This window comes from Mustela nivalis, assembly GCF_964662115.1.
Source record: "Mustela nivalis genome assembly, chromosome: 4".
NCBI classification, from domain to species: domain Eukaryota; kingdom Metazoa; phylum Chordata; class Mammalia; order Carnivora; family Mustelidae; genus Mustela; species Mustela nivalis.
This window is the reverse complement of record NC_139023.1, coordinates 23,541,788-23,561,147: the sequence shown is the minus strand read 5'-3', so window position 1 is coordinate 23,561,147 and position 19,360 is coordinate 23,541,788. Positions and strand designations below refer to the sequence as shown.

The 19,360-nt window shown below is 37.9% G+C and overlaps 1 protein-coding gene across 1 annotated transcript in view; it reads right to left on the bottom strand.

Moving 5' to 3' along the window:
* The window catches only part of CLOCK (clock circadian regulator), a 119,099-nt gene extending 102,015 nt beyond the window's left edge, over positions 1-17,084 (bottom strand). Inside the window, 2 exon segments of the mRNA XM_082728680.1 lie at positions 15,256-15,330; positions 16,572-17,084. The gene's annotated coding sequence lies outside the window, so the exon portion shown is untranslated.
* Positions 17,085-19,360: the final 2,276 nt, after the last annotated feature.

Here is a 19,360-nt window from a genome sequence, read left to right as displayed (position 1 = left end):
ACCCTCTAAACCTTTATACTAGTTAAGTGATTAACATACCACATTATATCGTAAGAATACTCTGAATTTGATTATATACTGACCTTTACCAACATGTTCTGTAATTCTTTACGTTTTTAAGTTACTAAGTAGCATCCTTTAATTTCACCTTCAAGAATGCCTCTCAGCATTTCTTGCAGGTCAGATCTAGTGACACCCTCAACTTTTGTCTGTTTGGAAAAGTCTTTAACTCTCCTTCAATCTTGAACAATTTTGGTGGATAGTTTTCTTGGTTGGCAGGTTTTCTCTTTTGGCACTTTGAATAGATCATCCATCCCACTTTCTCCTCACTGCAAAGTTTTGCTGAGAAATCTGCTGACAGACTTACGGGGGCACCCTTACATGGAAGCAATTTTTTTTCCCCCTTGATGTGTCTAAACTTTTACATTTGACTTTAGATAATCTTTTTATAATGTCTTGGAGAAGAGAATTCTTGGGTTCAAAATTTTGGGGGACCTATTAGCTTCTGAACTTGGATAGCCAAATCTCTCCTTATATTTGGTAAGTTCTTAGCCATTATTTCTTTAAAAATTAGCATTTTAGGGGCACCTGGGTGGCTCAGTTGGTTGAGCAACTGCCTTTGGCTCAGGTCATGATCCTGGAGTCCTGGGATCGAGTCCTGCATCAGGCTCTCTGCCCTGCAGATAGTCTGCTTCTCCCTCTGACCCTCCCCTTCTCATGCTCCCTCTCCCTCAAATAAACAAATCTTAAAAAAAAAAAAAAAATAGCATTCTGCTCCTTTCCTCTTAACTTCCTCCATGATTTCAGTAATGCATAGTTTAATAGTATCTCATCATTGCAAAGCCTTTCTTCACTCATCTTCATTCCCCTTTAATTTTTCTCTGACTACATAAGAGTGACCTGTCATCTTCTTTCTTCTGCTTGGTTGAATCTACTGCTAAACCTACTGAAATCTTCAGTTCAATCACTGTATTCTTCAACTCTAGGATTTCTGTTTATTTTAATGGTTTCTATTTATTTTTTGAATTTTCTTTTTGAGAATTTGTTGGGTGATACTGTTCCTCTAAGCTTAGTATTTATATTTAATCCCTCTATGTTTAATTTTCTTATTTACTTATAAAGCTTATTTGAATTATCAAACTATAAATTTCAGACTGTCAAGCTGTAAAAACTGGCTTAGCCAGTCTATCTAGGAAATTGGGAAACAAATACTGTACCCATTCAACAAGTGACATTGTCTTGATATAGTCTGACTATATGCTTTCTAGTAATATTCTCAGATCACGGAACAAAACTTTTTTCACCCTAACCCTTACCTATGTTTCCTCTCTCATAATGACTTCATAATAAGATGTAATATATTTTGAAAAAATATAATAACTACAGCAGTTGTGTATAAATTATCTAATACTAAGTGGTACCTTAAATATTGAGTACCTTCATTTTACAAATACTAAAAATTTCAAATTTGCCCTGAGTCATAATTAAAGATGTCACTCCTTATATTTAAAATATTCCCTAGAAATTCCAAAGGAGTAAATGCCTTTGAAATAGATCATAAATCTTTAGAGGCTATGAGTACTGACCCATTTAAGTATGCTTTTGTTGTTTGAAAGGTATTTATTTAAATTAAAATCTTAAGGTGCTCCCAATCTTTTACTGACTGCCAAAATCAAAATTAAGTATTCTTGTCAAGTAAAGAGAAGCTGCATATGCCCATCACAGAGAACTACTTGCTATCCACATAAGTAGAAGAGAAGACTAGGCTACTGGTACCTAAAAAAAACTTGTATTTTCAGTATAAATTAGCTGTAATCAAATCTTTTTTTTTTTTAAAGATTTTATTTATTTGTTTGACAGAGAGAAATCACAAGTAGGCAGAGAGGCAGGCAGAGAGAGAGAGAGAGAGAGAGGAGGAAGCAGGCGCCCTGCTGAGCAGAGAGCCCGATGCGGGACTCGATCCCAGGACCCTGAGATCATGACCTGAGCCGAAGGCAGAGGCTTAACCACTGAGCCACCCAGGCGCCCAGCTGTAATCAAATCTTAAGAGAACTAGAGTATTTTTCACTTTATACAAAGGAATGAAATCATATTTATTGTTTAATGGATAAGAAACTATTATACAAGACAGTTTCTAGGGTATTTTTATTTTACTTATCTTACCAGTTTCTTAAAACTTACATATGATTGATGTAATACATACATGGTTTAAAAAGAAAATAGTAAAAAAGGCTTATAATGGAAAGGCAGCCAGCCTATCCCTATCTGCAGTCCTGCTGCCTAGAAACAATCACTTTCAGCCACTTTTTGCATTTCACTTGTTTTTATACTTATCTCCAAAATTATAGGTCACATAACCTTGTCTTTATTACCAGATTACATCTATTGACTCCCTGTTATGCAAAAGAATGATTTAGCTCACTTATATTATCTTCAATCTGCATTCTTTTCTCCTCATTCCGAAGTCAATCAATCCTACTGAGGCATGTGAGACTAAAAGCTGAATTTAACTTTTATTTCATGTTAATTAAATTGCTAGGTATAGCTAGCATATTAGGTGGGTAGCTCTATATTACTCCTGTCTTTTGGCATAAAGTTTCCTTTACAATCTAGAATTAGAATAAATTTTTATGTATGTTCCACACGTGCTTGAGAAGGTATGGTGTCTATTTTGAAGACAGAATTCAGTTTATCCATCAAATTTTGCTTATTACTTGGGGTACTTAGGTGGTCCACTGCTTTAAGGTTTTGTTCATTTGATACTCTGGTCTTCTACCAGTTACGGTATTTGTGAATAAATCTCTAGAATGTTTTTTGCCTTTAAAATATTAAATTTTTAATTATTATTTTTGTACAGATATTTGGTACTTCATTATGAAATGAAACATTACAATTAGAGTACTCATCCTTATATTGCTTAATCCCATCCTCTTTATATTTTACAGAATAGCTTTGTTACTTTTTTTTTTAATATAATTTTTTATTTTTTATAAACATATATTTTTATCCCCAGGGGTACAGGTCTGTGAATCACCAGGTTTACATACTTCACAGCACTCACCAAAGCACATACCCTCCCCAATGTCCATAATCCCACCCCCTTCTCCCAAAGCCCCTCCCCCCAGCAACCCTCAGTTTGTTTTGTGAGATTAAGAGTCACTTATGGTTTGTCTGCTTTCTGTTACTTTTAATAAGGTTTTTATTATTGTACTAATGGACATCTTTATAATCATCTCCATATATAATAAACTTAGCCCTCTATTTCATTATATTTTACCTTCCGGTTCTCTACTACAAGCTATGATTCAATATGTTTTTTTTTCCCCTCCTCCCTTTCTCATCACTAGAGTTCAATCAAACACATTATCTTTGTTAACTGTTTACCTTTCTACTGTTAGGTATACTTCTATTACTATACTTACTGATTTTAAATGCTATTGATTCCTAGTTATTTCATAGGAGGTAATTAGCATACTTGGCACACTTACTCAAGCTCCCACATTCTTTCCCCGTCTCCTTCTGAAATTGATAGTTGTTTCATTATTCATGTATATAGAAGACTAATAAGGTCTGCTCAAATACTGACTTCTAAATGAAGACTTCTCTGTTCACCCAATTTAAAATTGTAAACCCTGCCTACTCCCCTCACATTCATCTATCACAACCCCCTAGAGTCTGATGGCCATTAGTACCGTTAGAGAAAAACCCATCTAACATGCTTACTGGTTTCTCATCTAGCTTCCTCCAGTTGGAATATAAGCTCCCCAAAGCAGGGGTTCTTTGCCTACTTTGTTCACTGCTACAACACCAGCAACTAAAACAGTACCTGGGGCACAGAGTAGATACTCATTGCTTGCTGAATGAGCAAGATAAAGTCCACTACTAAAAGTATATTTAAAAACTATAAAAGCAATCCTGAGAGAAATTACAGGCCTAAATGAATTGAGTTCAACTGTATTTCTGGATCAAAAGACTTGGTATTAAGATATCCTTTCTAAAACGATCCATAGATTCAATATAATCAATCACAATCCCAGGAGCCATTTTTATATGAGTGGCCACGTTAATCTTAAAATTCATATGAAATGAAGGAAATCTGAACAAAAACAATTTTGAAAAAGAAACACAGTGCTAGAGAACTTCCATTACTAGACTTAAAGCTATAATCATCAAGACATTAAGATACTGATGTAAGAACAGACATATGGATCCCTACCTAAAGCAGATTTCATACAGACCCACACATACGTGTTTAGTTGATTTTTGACAAAAACAGAAAGATAATTCAGTGAAGAAAAGATGATCTTTTCTAAACAAATGGTGCTAGAAAAACTGTATATCTATGTGGGGGGTGGAAATTTTTTTAAAGAATCTCAACCCTTTCTTCACACTATATATTTAAAAAAAAAAAAACTTGAATCAGACTTAAACACAAAAGCTAAAACTATAAAACTTCTGCAAGAAAACATGAAAAATCTTTGAGGTAGATAAATATTTCTTTGAACACAAAATCTGAAGCATAAAAGAATTGAAAATTTAAATCAAACTTTAAAACTTTTCAAGACACCATCAAGAAAATAAAGGAAGGAAAAGGTTGGGAGGTAACTTTTACAATTCTAACATCTGATCAGAACTTTATATCAAAATATATTAAAGAAATAGAATACATCAAAATACATTAAAGAAAAAGAAAATTTTATGTCTAACGTTGCTTACAATAAGCAACCCATTTTTTTCTATATGGACAAAAGATTTTAGCAGACACTTCACAAAATGCAAGAATGACCAATAAGCACATGAAAACATGCTCAGTATCATTAGTCATTAGAAAAATGCAAACTGAAACCACAATGAGATATACGATTACACAAGCACTAGAATGACTGAAATTCAAAAGCGACAATACCAAGTGTTGACAAAAATGTAAAGAAACAGAAACTCACACGTTTCTGAGGAGGATATAAAGTAGTACACCCACTTGAGAAAATAGTTTGATGGTATCTTATAAAATTAAACATACATCCCAGCAATTCCATTCCTAGATGTTTGCCCAGGTGAAAACCCATGTCCAAAAAAAGTTTAGCAGTTCTGTTTAAGGCCAAAAGTTGGAAGCAATCCAAATGTCCACCAACTGACAACTATAAACAAATTGTCATATCCCACACAATAAAATAGTCCACAGTCATAAAAAGAAACAAACTATTGATAGAAGTATCAAAAGCATTAAGCTAAATGCAAGCCAGACACAGAAGACAACATAAAAGTATGATTTCTTTTATATTACATTTGCAGAAAAGACAAAATTGTGTTCATAGAAAACAGATTAGTGGTTTCCAGGGGAGAGAGAATTTTTCAGGGTGAAAGTAATTTTCTATATCTTGATTGTGATGGTGGGTACAAGAATGCATCTGTCAAAACTCAATCAGTGTATACTTGCACTGAGTAAACTTTAATATGTATAAATAAACCTGAGTTTTAAGAAGTAAGCTAGGTCAAAAACTAAAATCCAACTACCTAATATGCAATAGAATACTTAACAAAAAAAATAGCTCATGGAAATTAAGTATTCTGTGTAGCTTTAAAAATAAGAAGTCCGGGGCACCTGGGTGGCTCAGTGGGTTAAAAGCCTCTGCCTTCAGCTCAGGTCATGATCCCACGGTCCTGAGATCGAGCCCCGCATCAGGCTCTCTGCTTGGTGGGGAGCCTGCTTCCTCTTCTCTCTCTGCCTGACTCTCTGCCTACTTGTGATCTGTCAAATAAATAAATAAAAATCTTAAAAAAAAAAAAAAACTGATCTCGCTTTTCCCACATATTTAAAAAATAAAATAAGAAGTCTATATTAAGGAAAATAGAACAGCTTACAGTAGCCCAATATTCTTGCTGAGAACTAGAAAAGCTAAGTAAGTTACAAAAACCCTATTCTTAAAGCCCGCAGAAAGATGTGGAAAGGTGGAGAACAAGTCAGTCTAAAATTAGAGAAGAGAGAATCTTTTAAAAATGTTTAGATGGGGGCGCCTGGGTGGCTTAATCAGTAAGCTTCTGCCTTCAGCTCAGGTTATGATCCCAGGGTCCTGGGATCGAGCCCCGCATTAGGCTCCCTGCTCTACAGGAATCCTGGTTCTCCAGCTCCCACACCCCCTGCTGTGTTCCCCTCTTGCTGTGCCTCTGTCAAATAAATAAAATCTTAAAAAAAAAAAAAATGTTTAGATGATCTGCAGTTGTCACTGGGTATAATCAGGTATTTCCTGATTATGACATGGGCTGGAGGCTAAAAACATACTTGTCCTGTGCAGAACATTGATGCTAAAGAATCAAGAGTTCAAAAGAGCTTTTTGTGTTCACACAGGGCTAGATTAACAAAACTGGACAACCACAGAGACTTCAAGGGACTTCAAGAAGCTACTATCTCCACAAGAACATCGGATTAATTTTAAAACCATGTAGGGTAAGAAGGCTAAATAGTTAACTGAAAAGTTTTGAAAAGCAAAATGAAAATTCCCACCTTTGGCACTGCTAAGAGGATAAAGACCATCGGGCTTAGAAGTGAAAGCTGTGGAAAACAACACTGTACAAATAAGGCAAATAAGAGGAAGAGCATATCATCAAACTACTAAAACAGTAATCTAACCTCCATATAAATTAAGATGATTCGTTCCCCATTCTACCTGTCTAGAAGAAAAAGCGGACCCTGTCTGGCAAAACATACTCAGTAATGCTTCCTTTATTTTGTTTTTAATCACAATGTCTGGTACCCAATAAAAAATTATAAAACAATCAACGAACTTGACCTATTTCACATTTATGTAACATCAGCTAATAACAACAAAATATATATTCTTTTCCAAATGCACAAAGAACATTTACCAAGACAGATCATATTCTAGGCCACAAAACAAATCTCAATGTAATTAAAAGGATCCGAGTCATATAAAGTACGTTTTCTCATCACAATGATACTAGAATATAACCGAAAGACCTCTGAAAATCCTCATATATCTAGAAATTAACACACTTCTAAATAATGTATTGGTAAACAATAAGATCCAAGTAAATTAGAGACTATTTTGAACTGAATGAAAATGGAAAAAATATATACATATAAAAATATGTAAGCAGTACTTGGAAGTTTATAGCACACAGGGAAGCACAGAGGCAGAGAGGTAATCAAAGACCTCAGTCTGTACCATAAGAAACTAGAAAAAGAAAAACTAAAACCAAAGTTAAAGGAAGAAAATAATGAAGTTCAGAGCAGAAGTAGGAAATAAACAACAACAACAACAAAGATAGAGAAAATTAGCTAAACCAAAAGCAGATTTTTTGGGAACCTTAAAAAATTAATCAATCTCTAGCCAGACTGATCAAGTAAAAAAAAAAAGACACATATTTAAAGTCCAACTGAATCTCTATGGATTATATATAAAATTCACTACAGATTTTATAGATATTTAAAGATTTTAAGATTATAAACAACTTTACCAATAAATTCTACAACATAGATGAAATGGACAAGCTCCTTCAGAAACTCAGCGTACATGTGAAGAGCTGGAAACAAACAGGACCAATAATCAACAGAACAACAAACCATATAAGCAGACCAATAGATGATGCAGATACTGGAACAAATAAAGACAAGCATTTAAGTAACTAACCAATATATTCAAGAGAATTGGGAGTATTAAAAATCTATAAAATAGGATTCATGCTCTAGCACTCGAAATCACAACATAAAATTAAGAATACAAGAGATCAGGGGCGCCCGGGTGGCTCAATGGGTTAAGCCTCTGCCTTCGGCTCAGGTCATTATCTCAGGGTCCCAGGATCGAGTTCTGCATCTGGCTCTCTGCTCAGCAAGGAGCCTGCTTCCCCTTTCTCTCTGCCTGCCTCCCTGCCTACTTGTGATCTATGTGTCAAATAAATAAATAAAATCTAAAAAAAAAAAAAATATATATATATATATATAAGAGATCAGTTTCAACAAAAGAGAAAATAGTTTTACTAATGGAAGAGGAGTCAATAGAAGATACCTGAGTGATATACTGAGAAAAAACTATTTAAGAGATGTGTGGAACATGATCATTGACCTGTAACATCTAAATTAGAATCTGAAAAGAGGGGAAACAGGAGCAATATTTGAAGAGGAATAATAGAACATCCTCAAACTAAAAGGCATCAAGCTATTAATTCCAAAAGTTGTATGAACATAAAGAAAAATACTTACAAAGCACATCTCAACACATTATAGTCAAACAGCTAAAACACTAAGACAAAAGAGAGTCTTAAGAGTAGTCAAAGAAAAATAAAAGACACATTATTCTCAGCCAGACTATAAGATGATAATTACCTTCAATAAGACTGGCAGCTGACTTCAACAAAAAGCCAGAAGACAAAACATTTTTTTAATAAAGAAAAAACAATAACTACCAACTTAGAATTCCATATTCAGTAAATAATATTCTTTAAAAAAAAAATGTGAAAGATGGTCTCAAAAAAAAAAAAAATCACTGTTGGTAGTGTTGCCAATATGAAAATACATACTAAAGGAAGCTATTCGAACAGAAAGAAAACGATCCTAGAAAGAAACACACAAAGACAGGAAGGAAAAAACCCAGCAAGGGTAAATATTAACAAAAATTAGCTGCCTAATACTGCTTTCTGCAGTTTAAAATACGTACAAATAAAATACAGAATAATGATGCAAAAACGTTGGAGAACTTATTGGGGAATGATAGCAGTCATTTGTACTATAATAATAAGTCAAGTATACTTGTTATAATCTCTAGAATAACCATTAAAGATATAATGAAAAAATATTAAACTCACAAACAAACAGGAGGAAAAACAATCAAAATAAGTTAACTCAAAAGAAAGCAAAACAGAAGGGATAAAAGGAATCAAAGCAGATAATTCAAAGAAGTCAAAGTTGATGGTAGTGGCAAACTGAGCAGTAAAAAAGTAAATGAATTAAATACTCAAAGTAAAAGACTAACAGTTCAATAATGATAATCTGTATTTATTCACATACATCCAGAAAACATGAAGGTTTACAAAACTGCACATATTCCACTTTAAAACTGCAACAGGTAAATACACACAAATGCCTCAGAAAATACTGAAAAAATATTTCAATCTCAGGGCTCATCCCTGAGATTTTAGGTGATTTTCTTTTTTTTTTTTTTTTTTTTTTTTTTTTTTTTTTTAAGATTTTATTTATTTATTTGACAGAGAGAAATTACAAGTACAATGAGAGGCAGGCAGAGAGAGAGAGAAGGAAGCAGGCTCCCTGCTGAGCAGAGAGCCCGATGCGGGACTCGATCCCAGGACCCTGAGATCATGACCTGAGCCGAAGGCAGCGGCTTAACCCACTGAGCCACCCAGGCGCCCCGGTGATTTTCTTTATCATAGATTTTCTTTGTAGTTTTTGGCACTTTAATTCTTTTCTAAGGAGCAAGACCCATTTTCATAAAAACCACAACACTTTTCAAAAAAAAAAATCAGTTTACAAATTTTAATGATCAGCTCCAACAAAATAACATACTTACAGAAAAAGAACATGATCAGGCCTAAGAAGAAGTTAAAAAATATAAACTTATTTCATACAATAAATTTTAATCTGGAAACTAAGAAAGTTTTATAATTATAAATACATTATATCATCACCATTTCTGATGAAGACTAAATTTATCAGGTAAGAGCTGGAAACAGGTTTTCCGATTAACAAATGGTTCCCTCACTTCTCTTCTTACTTCTAATAAAAATCTCTGATATTCCCATTGTAATATATTATATGTTAAACTTGTAAAATAAAATTTAAGTCCTAACATTTTTCATTTTAATTTGTGGGTTGTTTCCTAAATAAGATTTTTAATACTACCTCAACTAAAATTTAAGTTTCAACACAGAAGAAAACCAGTTTCCAGTTTCATGAATCAAAACTTGTTAAAGGGCATCAAGGAAAAATACACAATACCATGCATCTTGGAACCATATTCTAGTAACTTTATTATTCTAAGTCACATAAAAAGATCAAGTACTCCCAAACTCTCTCTATAAAAACAAAACTCTAAGCAACTTACTTAAATATATTTAAACTGGGAGGAAAAAAAAAAAGGTAAGAGCCCTGTCTGATATACACTATGAAAATAACAAAACCAGAATCACTGCTAACATTTATTGACCACTTCACTATGGGATACTCTTTGCTCAAGTAATCTGCATTTTTGTCTCACTTAATCCTCACATCATATTATAAACTAGTATTATCTTCCTTTTACAGATGAGAAATTGAGGTAACATTTGCCCAAGGTCATACAACCACCCAGCAGTAAAGCCAGGATTTGAATGCCAAGCAGGCTAGCTCTAGAACCTTGCACTCTTAATCACTACACTACGCTATCAATGAAAGTAATTACGATCTTGTTAAAGTAATATACTGTCTTTGTTATTAAATTTCAGGCCACAAATAAGCTTTATTTAGAATAAAACCAAACATTTTAACTATGTGGTCCTGTTGCTGAGAAAATAATATCTAAAAACTTCGTACTTTCATGACAGAGAAAAAAGCAGTCACTATTAAAAGTATATTCATTAAATCTGAGAACTTCCAATGTCAATTTTTTGGGTGATGAAGGATTCTTTCTCAGTATTTACACATTCCTTTTAAGGAACTGTTTTGGAGCAAGCAAAGAAACCTCTCTGTTGAACTTCATTTTAATCATGTATGGACTAATTCATAAATCCCCACCCTACTTAGCAAGCTCATCTAGGTAACTGTTATCCAAATGATTTATGCTCATGAAATGCAAAGTTAGTTTAATTCAAAGTAAAACACAGTTTAGAAATAAACATTATAAAAGCCTTGGATTCACTATTATGGATCGTTATTAATTTATTATATACTTATATTTTTCAACAAAAAGCATAAAAGTTTAGTTTAATCTGGAGAGTAATACAAATACAGTATCTACTTAAATTCTAATTCAAAAGTGACACCATTTAAAAATTCATCACTTAAATGTCCAACTGAAAAAGATGAATTAGTAAATTATTACAAAAACATAGATTAGAGTACTCCATAGCCATTAAGAATAATCATGTTGTGGAAAAACACATAAAAATGTTCAGGATTCGTTGTTAAGTGAATAGAATAATTTGCACTACAGTAGATGCATTATTAGCCCATTTTGTAAATATCATATGTCTTTAAGTACACATATATTTATAAAATGGCTAAACAAAATGCAGAAAGAAGATATTCCAGAAGGTTAACAATGGCACCTCTTTGTAGTGGGATTTCCAGTGATAAAAATTTAATTCATGCTTTTTTGTGTCTCCCAAACTTTCTATGTTAGGGATGTGCTATTTTTATAACTAGGGGGAAGAGATTAAGAAAGAGACAAAGGAATTATTTACATTAAAGCTTTATTTTAATACAAATCACAAATTCTTAACTAGAGATACGGCTTAACCCTTACTAGTAAAGCCCCCACTTTTTGTTTTGTTTTTAAATACAAAACCTCTTTACATGAACCAACCTGTATTCTTGTTTTCCACTAGTCTGGGTAAGAATTAAAAATTAAAGTACCTGATTAAATGTGAACTCTGAAAAAACATGGGAATTTTTGTCTTACTTTTGTCTTATTTGAACTTTTGTCTTATTTGACCTCATAATTGTAGAAATTAAAATATCCCTGAAAAATAAATGTAAGTCACATCCTTAGCAGCATAAGTCAAAAGGAATTCATAAAAAAAAATTTTTTTAAGTGATTTCTTTCTGTTGACTTCTAAGACTTAAAACAATAAGCAGAATTACATCTTTGTGAAATACACACCTAAAGCAGGTAGCGAATAGTCCAGTCCTCACTAAAGAGGATGGGTTTAGATAATTTGAAACCTGCATAACTAAAAACATGGAGAAAAACAGTAATCTCCTATCCTCCTAAATCCCAGAAGTTACACTAACAGAGCTATATAAATGACTAACAAATGGTTGTAGAGCAACATATAAATAAAAATGCCATAATAATTAGAGTTAATCAGTAAGCAATAAATTGCTCTGACACTTTATTCTTTAAGTAATTCATACAACTCCATCTAGAATTTTAGACTTGGTAAAAGGGAAAATGCAGTCTTGACTAGTACAATGTCTGTAAGAAACTACACATTAAAAAAAGTATGCATCTGCAAAGACCTGGAAGGAAATAGACACAAAACAAAGTGATTTGCTGTAATATGGAACTTCAATTTTTTACAACATTGTTGTTTGCTTTCATAGTTTAAAATATTTGCAGCAAACATATTAATTGACATAACACTATGAGTAAAAATGGATGGGGAGGTGGTATATTAAATATGTCCTTTGAGAAAAGTTAATAAGAAGCAATTTACTTTTAACACTAATACTCTCGGATATATCAGATGGTAGGTAACAGTTAACTGACAGAATTAAATTTCCTAATATTCCTAACAATCCTGAAATCTAACAGAGGCTGTATTATAATTATCAAACTAAACATCAGATGACTCTTTCCACTGGACTATTGTAAAAACAAAAAAAAAGCAACTATCACTTAGTCCTAGTTATAGTGCTTGCCTATAACAAGGCAATTTAATTCCTTACTTCCTTGCTCATTAAAAGCTAAGATTTGAGCTTTCTAAATTTGTTCTATCCTTTCTTAACGATTTAAAAGGTTGAGATATAAACCCCTCCCCCAATCCCCATGCCTGTAAAAATAAAAAGCTGGAAACATTCGCACCCTTATAAACCTTATGTATATTTTTCTTCTGGAATCAATCATTTCCTACCTTGTGTTAAAATCATTACACACGTGCTCTTTTAACTACACTAGATTTCAAACCCCCAGAGAGCAGCGTCAGTGATACTGCACCTTTCTATGTATATCACATATTGTAGTAAAGACTAAATAGTAAAGATTTAGTCTTGATTAATCCCCCGAACTTTCTGCACACTCCATCACCTGAAAAGAATTATTAGAAAGGTAGTATTCTCTTGCGGGAGGAAATAGGAGGTGAGTGAAGGTGTGCATACTCCTTTGTCTGCTGTCAGGTAAGCACAAACCAGACCAAAAGGCTTTTCTATTCCTTTTCCCTTCCAAGGCTAGACTCCATCTAAGTCAATCAGCATCTCCTAGCTAAGGACAGAGTGGGCCTTCAGAGGACCTGGAGAGGTTGATGTAATCTAGGGAGTTTCTAGTGGTCTGCAAGACCGGGTCAAAATCCAAAGAAAACCCTAGAATGTGGACTCTAAAGAGTCCTACAAAACCAAAGGAATCCAACTCTTTCAGCTGAATACAATCTACAACCACATAAAACTCACACCGGTATGACCTAATTGCAAACTGTAAATGCCCCACAAGATGACAGGACCCTCACAAGTGAAAAGATGAGTATAAAGAATACACCATATGTTAAATATTCTGACATACTCCAGGTTGTTTTCCTGTCCCGTGAGTAGAAACAGAGCCCATAGTAGAGGTAAACTGACAGAAAAGACAATTCATTTTCCAATATTAAAAAGTCTATGTTTGTAAACACACAGAACAAGATCTACAAGATTAAACAGTGTTAACAGCAGCTATCTCTGGAGAGGGACATGAAATAAAAGTTTAATTTTCAAAGGAGGTTTTCACTTACATACATATTGTATTGTTTTCATCTTTCATGAGCATCAGTTTACTTTGGTAATTTTAAAAAAATATTAAGTAAAATGCTGCAATGTGATTCTATTTTGTTCAAAAAGGATTAAGAGACCCACATGGAATTCAGATGAAAAATAAATGCCATTTTGCAGAAGCTTGGCTACTTCAGACCTACAGTTCAAACAGAAATAATGCAATTATCCGATCCTACAAAATAAAAAGGAATACTGGTAACATAACAAAAATGCCCATAGCAACTGTCACCCACTACTCAACGTTCACTATTTTGATTAAAGATATTAGCCACCAGAGGGAGTTTCAGTACCCTCCCCTCAAAATTATATCCACTCTAACAAAGCCCTTTTTCAATTTTAACCTAATTAAAAAGGTTACGCTAGCAGGAAAAAAAAAATCTTAATACAATTTTTATAGCAATCCATAAATCATAAAAAGTTTTTATTGCACCATTTTATTTTAATTTTTCATTAGAAGTATATTTACAAATTGACATTTCATTGAGGTGCAAGTCTGATTTCCTTAAGAGAAAAAGTTTCCCAGTCTGAAAAACAAGATACCTGGACAATCAAATCTATTATCATTGTAATGGGGTCCATATTCTTGACTTATCACAACTTTGTGGTTAGAAAAAGTAAAATTTTATACAAGTATGACTCCTACAAAAAGGAAAATAGCATACTCCAGCCATAATGCCCAAAGTAAATAATGCCATTGTGCTTTAGCAAAGCAAAATACAACTAAGCATCTTTATGAGTTACTCCGTGATGTCAGCATCTTAAAAATCAAAGCTGAAAGAGCCCAGCTTATCATAAACTTCCTTTCAATGTTAGTTCATTTTTCTAAAAAACATTAAGAGAAATCACACTGAAAATGTCCAAAATCACAAGTATGGAACAGAGACAGGCAGACAGACAAAACCCACACAGCAAATTATTTGGGAGAGGACGATTTTTGTTTAATCTAGTTTATGAGTCTGTACCATAGTCACAAAAAATTTCTGAATACAAAGACATTTACAGTGTAAATCTCATTTCCCACCTCCCTTCCTCAGGCTACTACTTCTCCCTCTCTCCCACTGCTATTACTTCCCCAGTATCCTCCCAGAGTATCTTTATAGTTGAAGAGCAAACACAAGTTCATATTCTTATTCCTCCCCCACATCTTAACACATAAAGCACATTATTCACACTGTCCTACACTTTGGGGTTCCCCCCTCTTAATAACATATTTTGCAGATCTTTCCATGCCAGTGCACAAAAAGCTTCCTCATTCTTTTTCTCATAGCTGATCAAGCCTAGTTCCACCACCACTCTCATTTGTCCTCTTCTGGCTAACCTCTAATAATATTCTGTTCATTCAAATACCTAATACCTGAGTTAGTTTCCTTCCCCCAACAAGATTTTAAAACAAACCAGATTTGAGGTGTCCCAGGAGAGAACTTTCAAGAAAGCAACTCATTAGCTAAATTATGTCCGTTTCAGAACGTTTGTTTTTCAAGCAGGTGAAGGCACAAACATACCACAACTCTCAAATCACTAAAAATAAAGCGACAAATCAGAAGGCCATCTTCACGTGAAATTACCTTTTTTTTGATTTGGGGGATCAACATAATCGTCATATCAATAATGACTGTAAAACTTTCTTCTTGTGCTTTTCACTGTAAAGGAAAAAATAAAGGCTAGTAAGCCTTCAAGTCCTAAGAGCGTGGCATAACTAAGAGCAAGAGAACGACCACCTGACTCGATCTTAGATCCCCAGGTCAGAGGCCAAGACCTTTATCTCTCAGGATCCTGCTGACTTATCAACAGGACGACTTCTACCCCAACGAAACACTCTGAAGAAGACAAGCTCTGCGGCGCTACGTGTTGGAAATTACACCCCAGGAGCCAGGAGCCAGAGCGCCAGGACCAGATCCGCAGACTCCAGCTTCGCGGGCGGAAAGGGATCTAGAACAGCCAGCCGCGGTGGTGACAGGGCGCGGGCAGGCGCGGGTCGCCAGAAGGAAGACCCGGCGCCGCGCCGCGAGCCCTCGAACCCGCGCAGTCTCCCGCGCCGGACGCGCGGAGCCGCGCGTTCCCCGGGAACCGAGCCCCGGAACCACGACCACTAACGGAACCAGCCCACGGGCGGAGGCCGCCGCTCGGACCGCGGACCGCGGCGCGCGGGCCGGCAGCCGGGAGGGCGGGGGTTCCCCGGAGGAGCTGGCCGCCCCGGCGCCCCATTGGGCGCCGCTCCAAACGTGCCCGAGTTGTGACAGGAATAAAGTGGGTCACAAGGCCTAGCGGGTCCCCAGCGAAAGCCCTCTCGGCACCGCGTCTCCGGCTTTCCCGGCCTCTGGAACCGGCCCCAGCCCGGAGGCGCGCTCCGGCCACCGGCCCCACGGTGCACCCCAATCCCGCCCCTGCCCCGCAGGTAACCCCGGCAGCCCCGGAGGGCCCCTCAACCAGGGCGCGACTCCACCCCAACTCCCGGGAAAAGGCACACTAGGGCGACAGGCAAAACTTGGGCTTCAGCTCCCGCCTTCCCCTCCCTCGGCCGCCGCCCCCCGGCCACACACACACACACACACACACCGCCCCCCGCTCCCTCCCCTTCTCCGCGCCCTTACCGTGTGGCTTGCGGCGGCTCCGGCTTTTTCCCTCCCCCACCCTGGAGTCTGGCTGCGGTGACTCGGAACCACTAACCCGGAGCGCCCAGGAGACACAGCGGCTCGCAGCACAAGCAGCACCTGGGGCTGTGAGTGGCGCACCCCCCCCCCCAAAAATTCACCGCTACTGCCGCCCGCTCCTCCCCCTCCCTTCCCTTCCCCTCCTCCACCGGCACCGGGAGCACGCATGCGCCGCCGAGGCAAGCCTACCGGCGGACTTCAGGCCCCGGGCCCACCCGGTGGGGCGCTACTCACCGGGAGCGCGCACGCGTCGGCAGCCAGATTTCCTTCGCGCTCTCGCTCTCGGGGGTTTCCTTTTTAAGCCGGTAGCCGCAAGCCCAGGCTGTGATTGCGCTCCCTGCTGGCGCATGCGTCGTCAGTGACCCCCGCGGGCTCCGACGGCCGGCGCTCAGCATTTGCCCCTCCCCTCACTCTCCCTTTCCCCGGCGCAACCCCGTGCGCATGCGACTTGCCCCGTTAGGCAGCGCCGAGCCGCGGAGGGGATCCCGGGCGCCGAGGAGACTCCGGCTCCCTCGGGCCGTGCGTCTGCGCCGTCTGCGGAGGGAAATCGGGATCTTCCCGGCGCCCCCTTCCCGGCTCTCATTACTGGAAAGCTGGGGAGGCGGGGCCTGCTCGGGTGGAGGGTACGGTCGGTCCGGGGAGCGTTGGCGTTAGGTCCGGGCGGCTTTGGTTCTCACCCGCTGCGGGGAGCGAGGAGGAGGAGGGAGAGCTCCTTGCCGGATGAGGCACCCGGAGGCCCGAAAGGGGACCCTCTCTCTGTTGTAAAGCACATCACTTGGCCAGCACGCCGGGGAAGGCTTTCTGGGTGTTGGCAGACGGAGGGCTTTTCTCATTCTCCAGCGGCATCTCTCGCGTTTCCTCTCCTGGGACTGGGAGAGGTTGTTTGCGAAGGTGGAGAGACATCCCGAGACGTCTTTTCCTTCTCCCTGAAAGGAGCGCGGCTCGGGTCGCTGCTGGTTGGTGGGTGGGCCTGCGGAGGCCGGGTCTGCGCCCGGGCTGCGGCGGGAGGTTAAAGGAGGTCAGGAGGTGTTCGTTGGGAGTTTTTCACTTGGCCTTAAAGGCCTGGCGACAGTTGAGTGGAAGATGGGGAATGAAGCAGTGGGGTACACCAGGATCTGATTTGCACGGCTTCCCTTGTTAGAAAAATATGTGACTTCCTACTTACGTTAGGGGAAATGACTTCTTGATGCATAAAACACACTTAGTCCACATGGAAAAGCACTTTTCAGTAGTTGTAAATGATTGGAAAAGAAGTTTATACAGTCCTAATTCCTAGTCTTTTTTTGTTGTAATGAATGTCCTTTGGATTTAAAATAGAAGCCATCTTGTTTCAAAAAATAACCGTTTGGGCTGTAAATTGCTCCCTTGGAGGTAACATGCACCTCAGTAAGCATTTGAAATTCTTGCTGGGGACTCCTGGATGGGCCAGGTCATGATCCCAGCGTTCTAGGATCGAATCCCACATGGGGCTCCTTGCTCAGTAGGGAGCCTGCTTCTCCTGCCTTGTGTTCCCCCAGCTTGTGTGCACTCTGACAAAATCCTTTTAAAATAATCAAAATTCTTGCTGTATGCTCAGAGGAAAAAGAACATCAAAACTGAGGAACTTACCCCTCATCCTTCACCTGAGGATTTTCCTGTCAAGTGTGGGGAAAGAGGATTTGTTAAGCTACTCCATTATATAGCAGAAGGGATTTTAGTAGACGTTTTGGTTCTTCATTCCCTATTCTGATCATTTCCTTTGGGAAACTATTCACTCAGCCCATATGGCTGCAGCAGGACTCCAGGGTGAACGCATATTTGAGTTAATGCTCCGCTTTAGGCTGGTTGCTTTAGGCTGGTTTTACCAAGAAGGGTGCTCTATCTTTGACAATGGATTTAAATTTAGCAAAAGCGGGGCCTGAAGCCATCTTTTCACTCATGGGTTATTCTAAGAAGGAAGGTAACTTGGAAAAAAGCAGATTAAAAGATGGAGATTTGGCCTAGATACGTGTTTGATGCCCTGAATCCAATGTGGACTAAATAACCGAAATTTCAGTTAAATTAGTTCTTTCATACGTTTGTTTTATTGCTTAAACCAGTCACTTACTAAAAATTCCAGGGGATGCTGGTAGCCCCAGAGGAGGCAAGGTTAATAATACAGATAAAGTAGGTTGTAGCCAGACCAGAGGGTTTGAATGCTTCCCCTGTGGCATGGATGTTTACATTCTATTCTGTTCTAAAGTGATCCCTCCTCAGTTCTACATCATCTCTAGACTTCATATCTTCAAAAATACCTTTGCCCCTTTTAATGGTTCCATTGTCCTCTTAGTCACTACTGTCAACTCATTCATCTTTGACTCCTTCCTTACTCTTTTGGTGTTTAATCATTTACCAAGACCTGTTGACCTGTTTTTCTGCTCCTCTGCCACTGCATGAACATTTCCCACAGTTTGATTCACTTTATCTGTTTCTCCCATATTCTCTCCAAGAAGTAAACTATCATGTTTTTAAAAACTTTTCCAACTTCCAGATTCTACTTTTCCCTTCCAACACTTTTCCAACTGATTCTCCTAGTTGATGTCTTGATAGAGACAGTATAGCTTAGTTGTTAAAGAGTGCAAAATTGAAAACTACAGTGTCTGGATTGAAATCCCACCTCTTAATATTTGCATGACTTTGAGCAAGTTATTTCTCTGCTCTTCATTTTTCTCATCTGTAAAATGAGGACTAGCAAATCTATCTCATGGGATAATTGAGATATAAAAAATAAATGTAGTTTGGGGCGCCTGGGTGGCTCAGTGGATTAAGCCGCTGCCTTCGGCTCAGGTCATGATCTCAGTGTCCTGGGATCGAGCCCCGCATCGGGCTCTTTGCTCAGCGGGAGCCTGCTTCTCTCTCTCTCTCTGCCTGACTCTCCGCCTACTTGTGATTTCTCTCTCTGTCAAATAAATAAATAAAATCTTTAAAAAAAAAATAAATAAATGTAGTTTAAATAAATAAATAAATAAATAAATGTAGTTGTGTATGTGTGTGTGTGTAA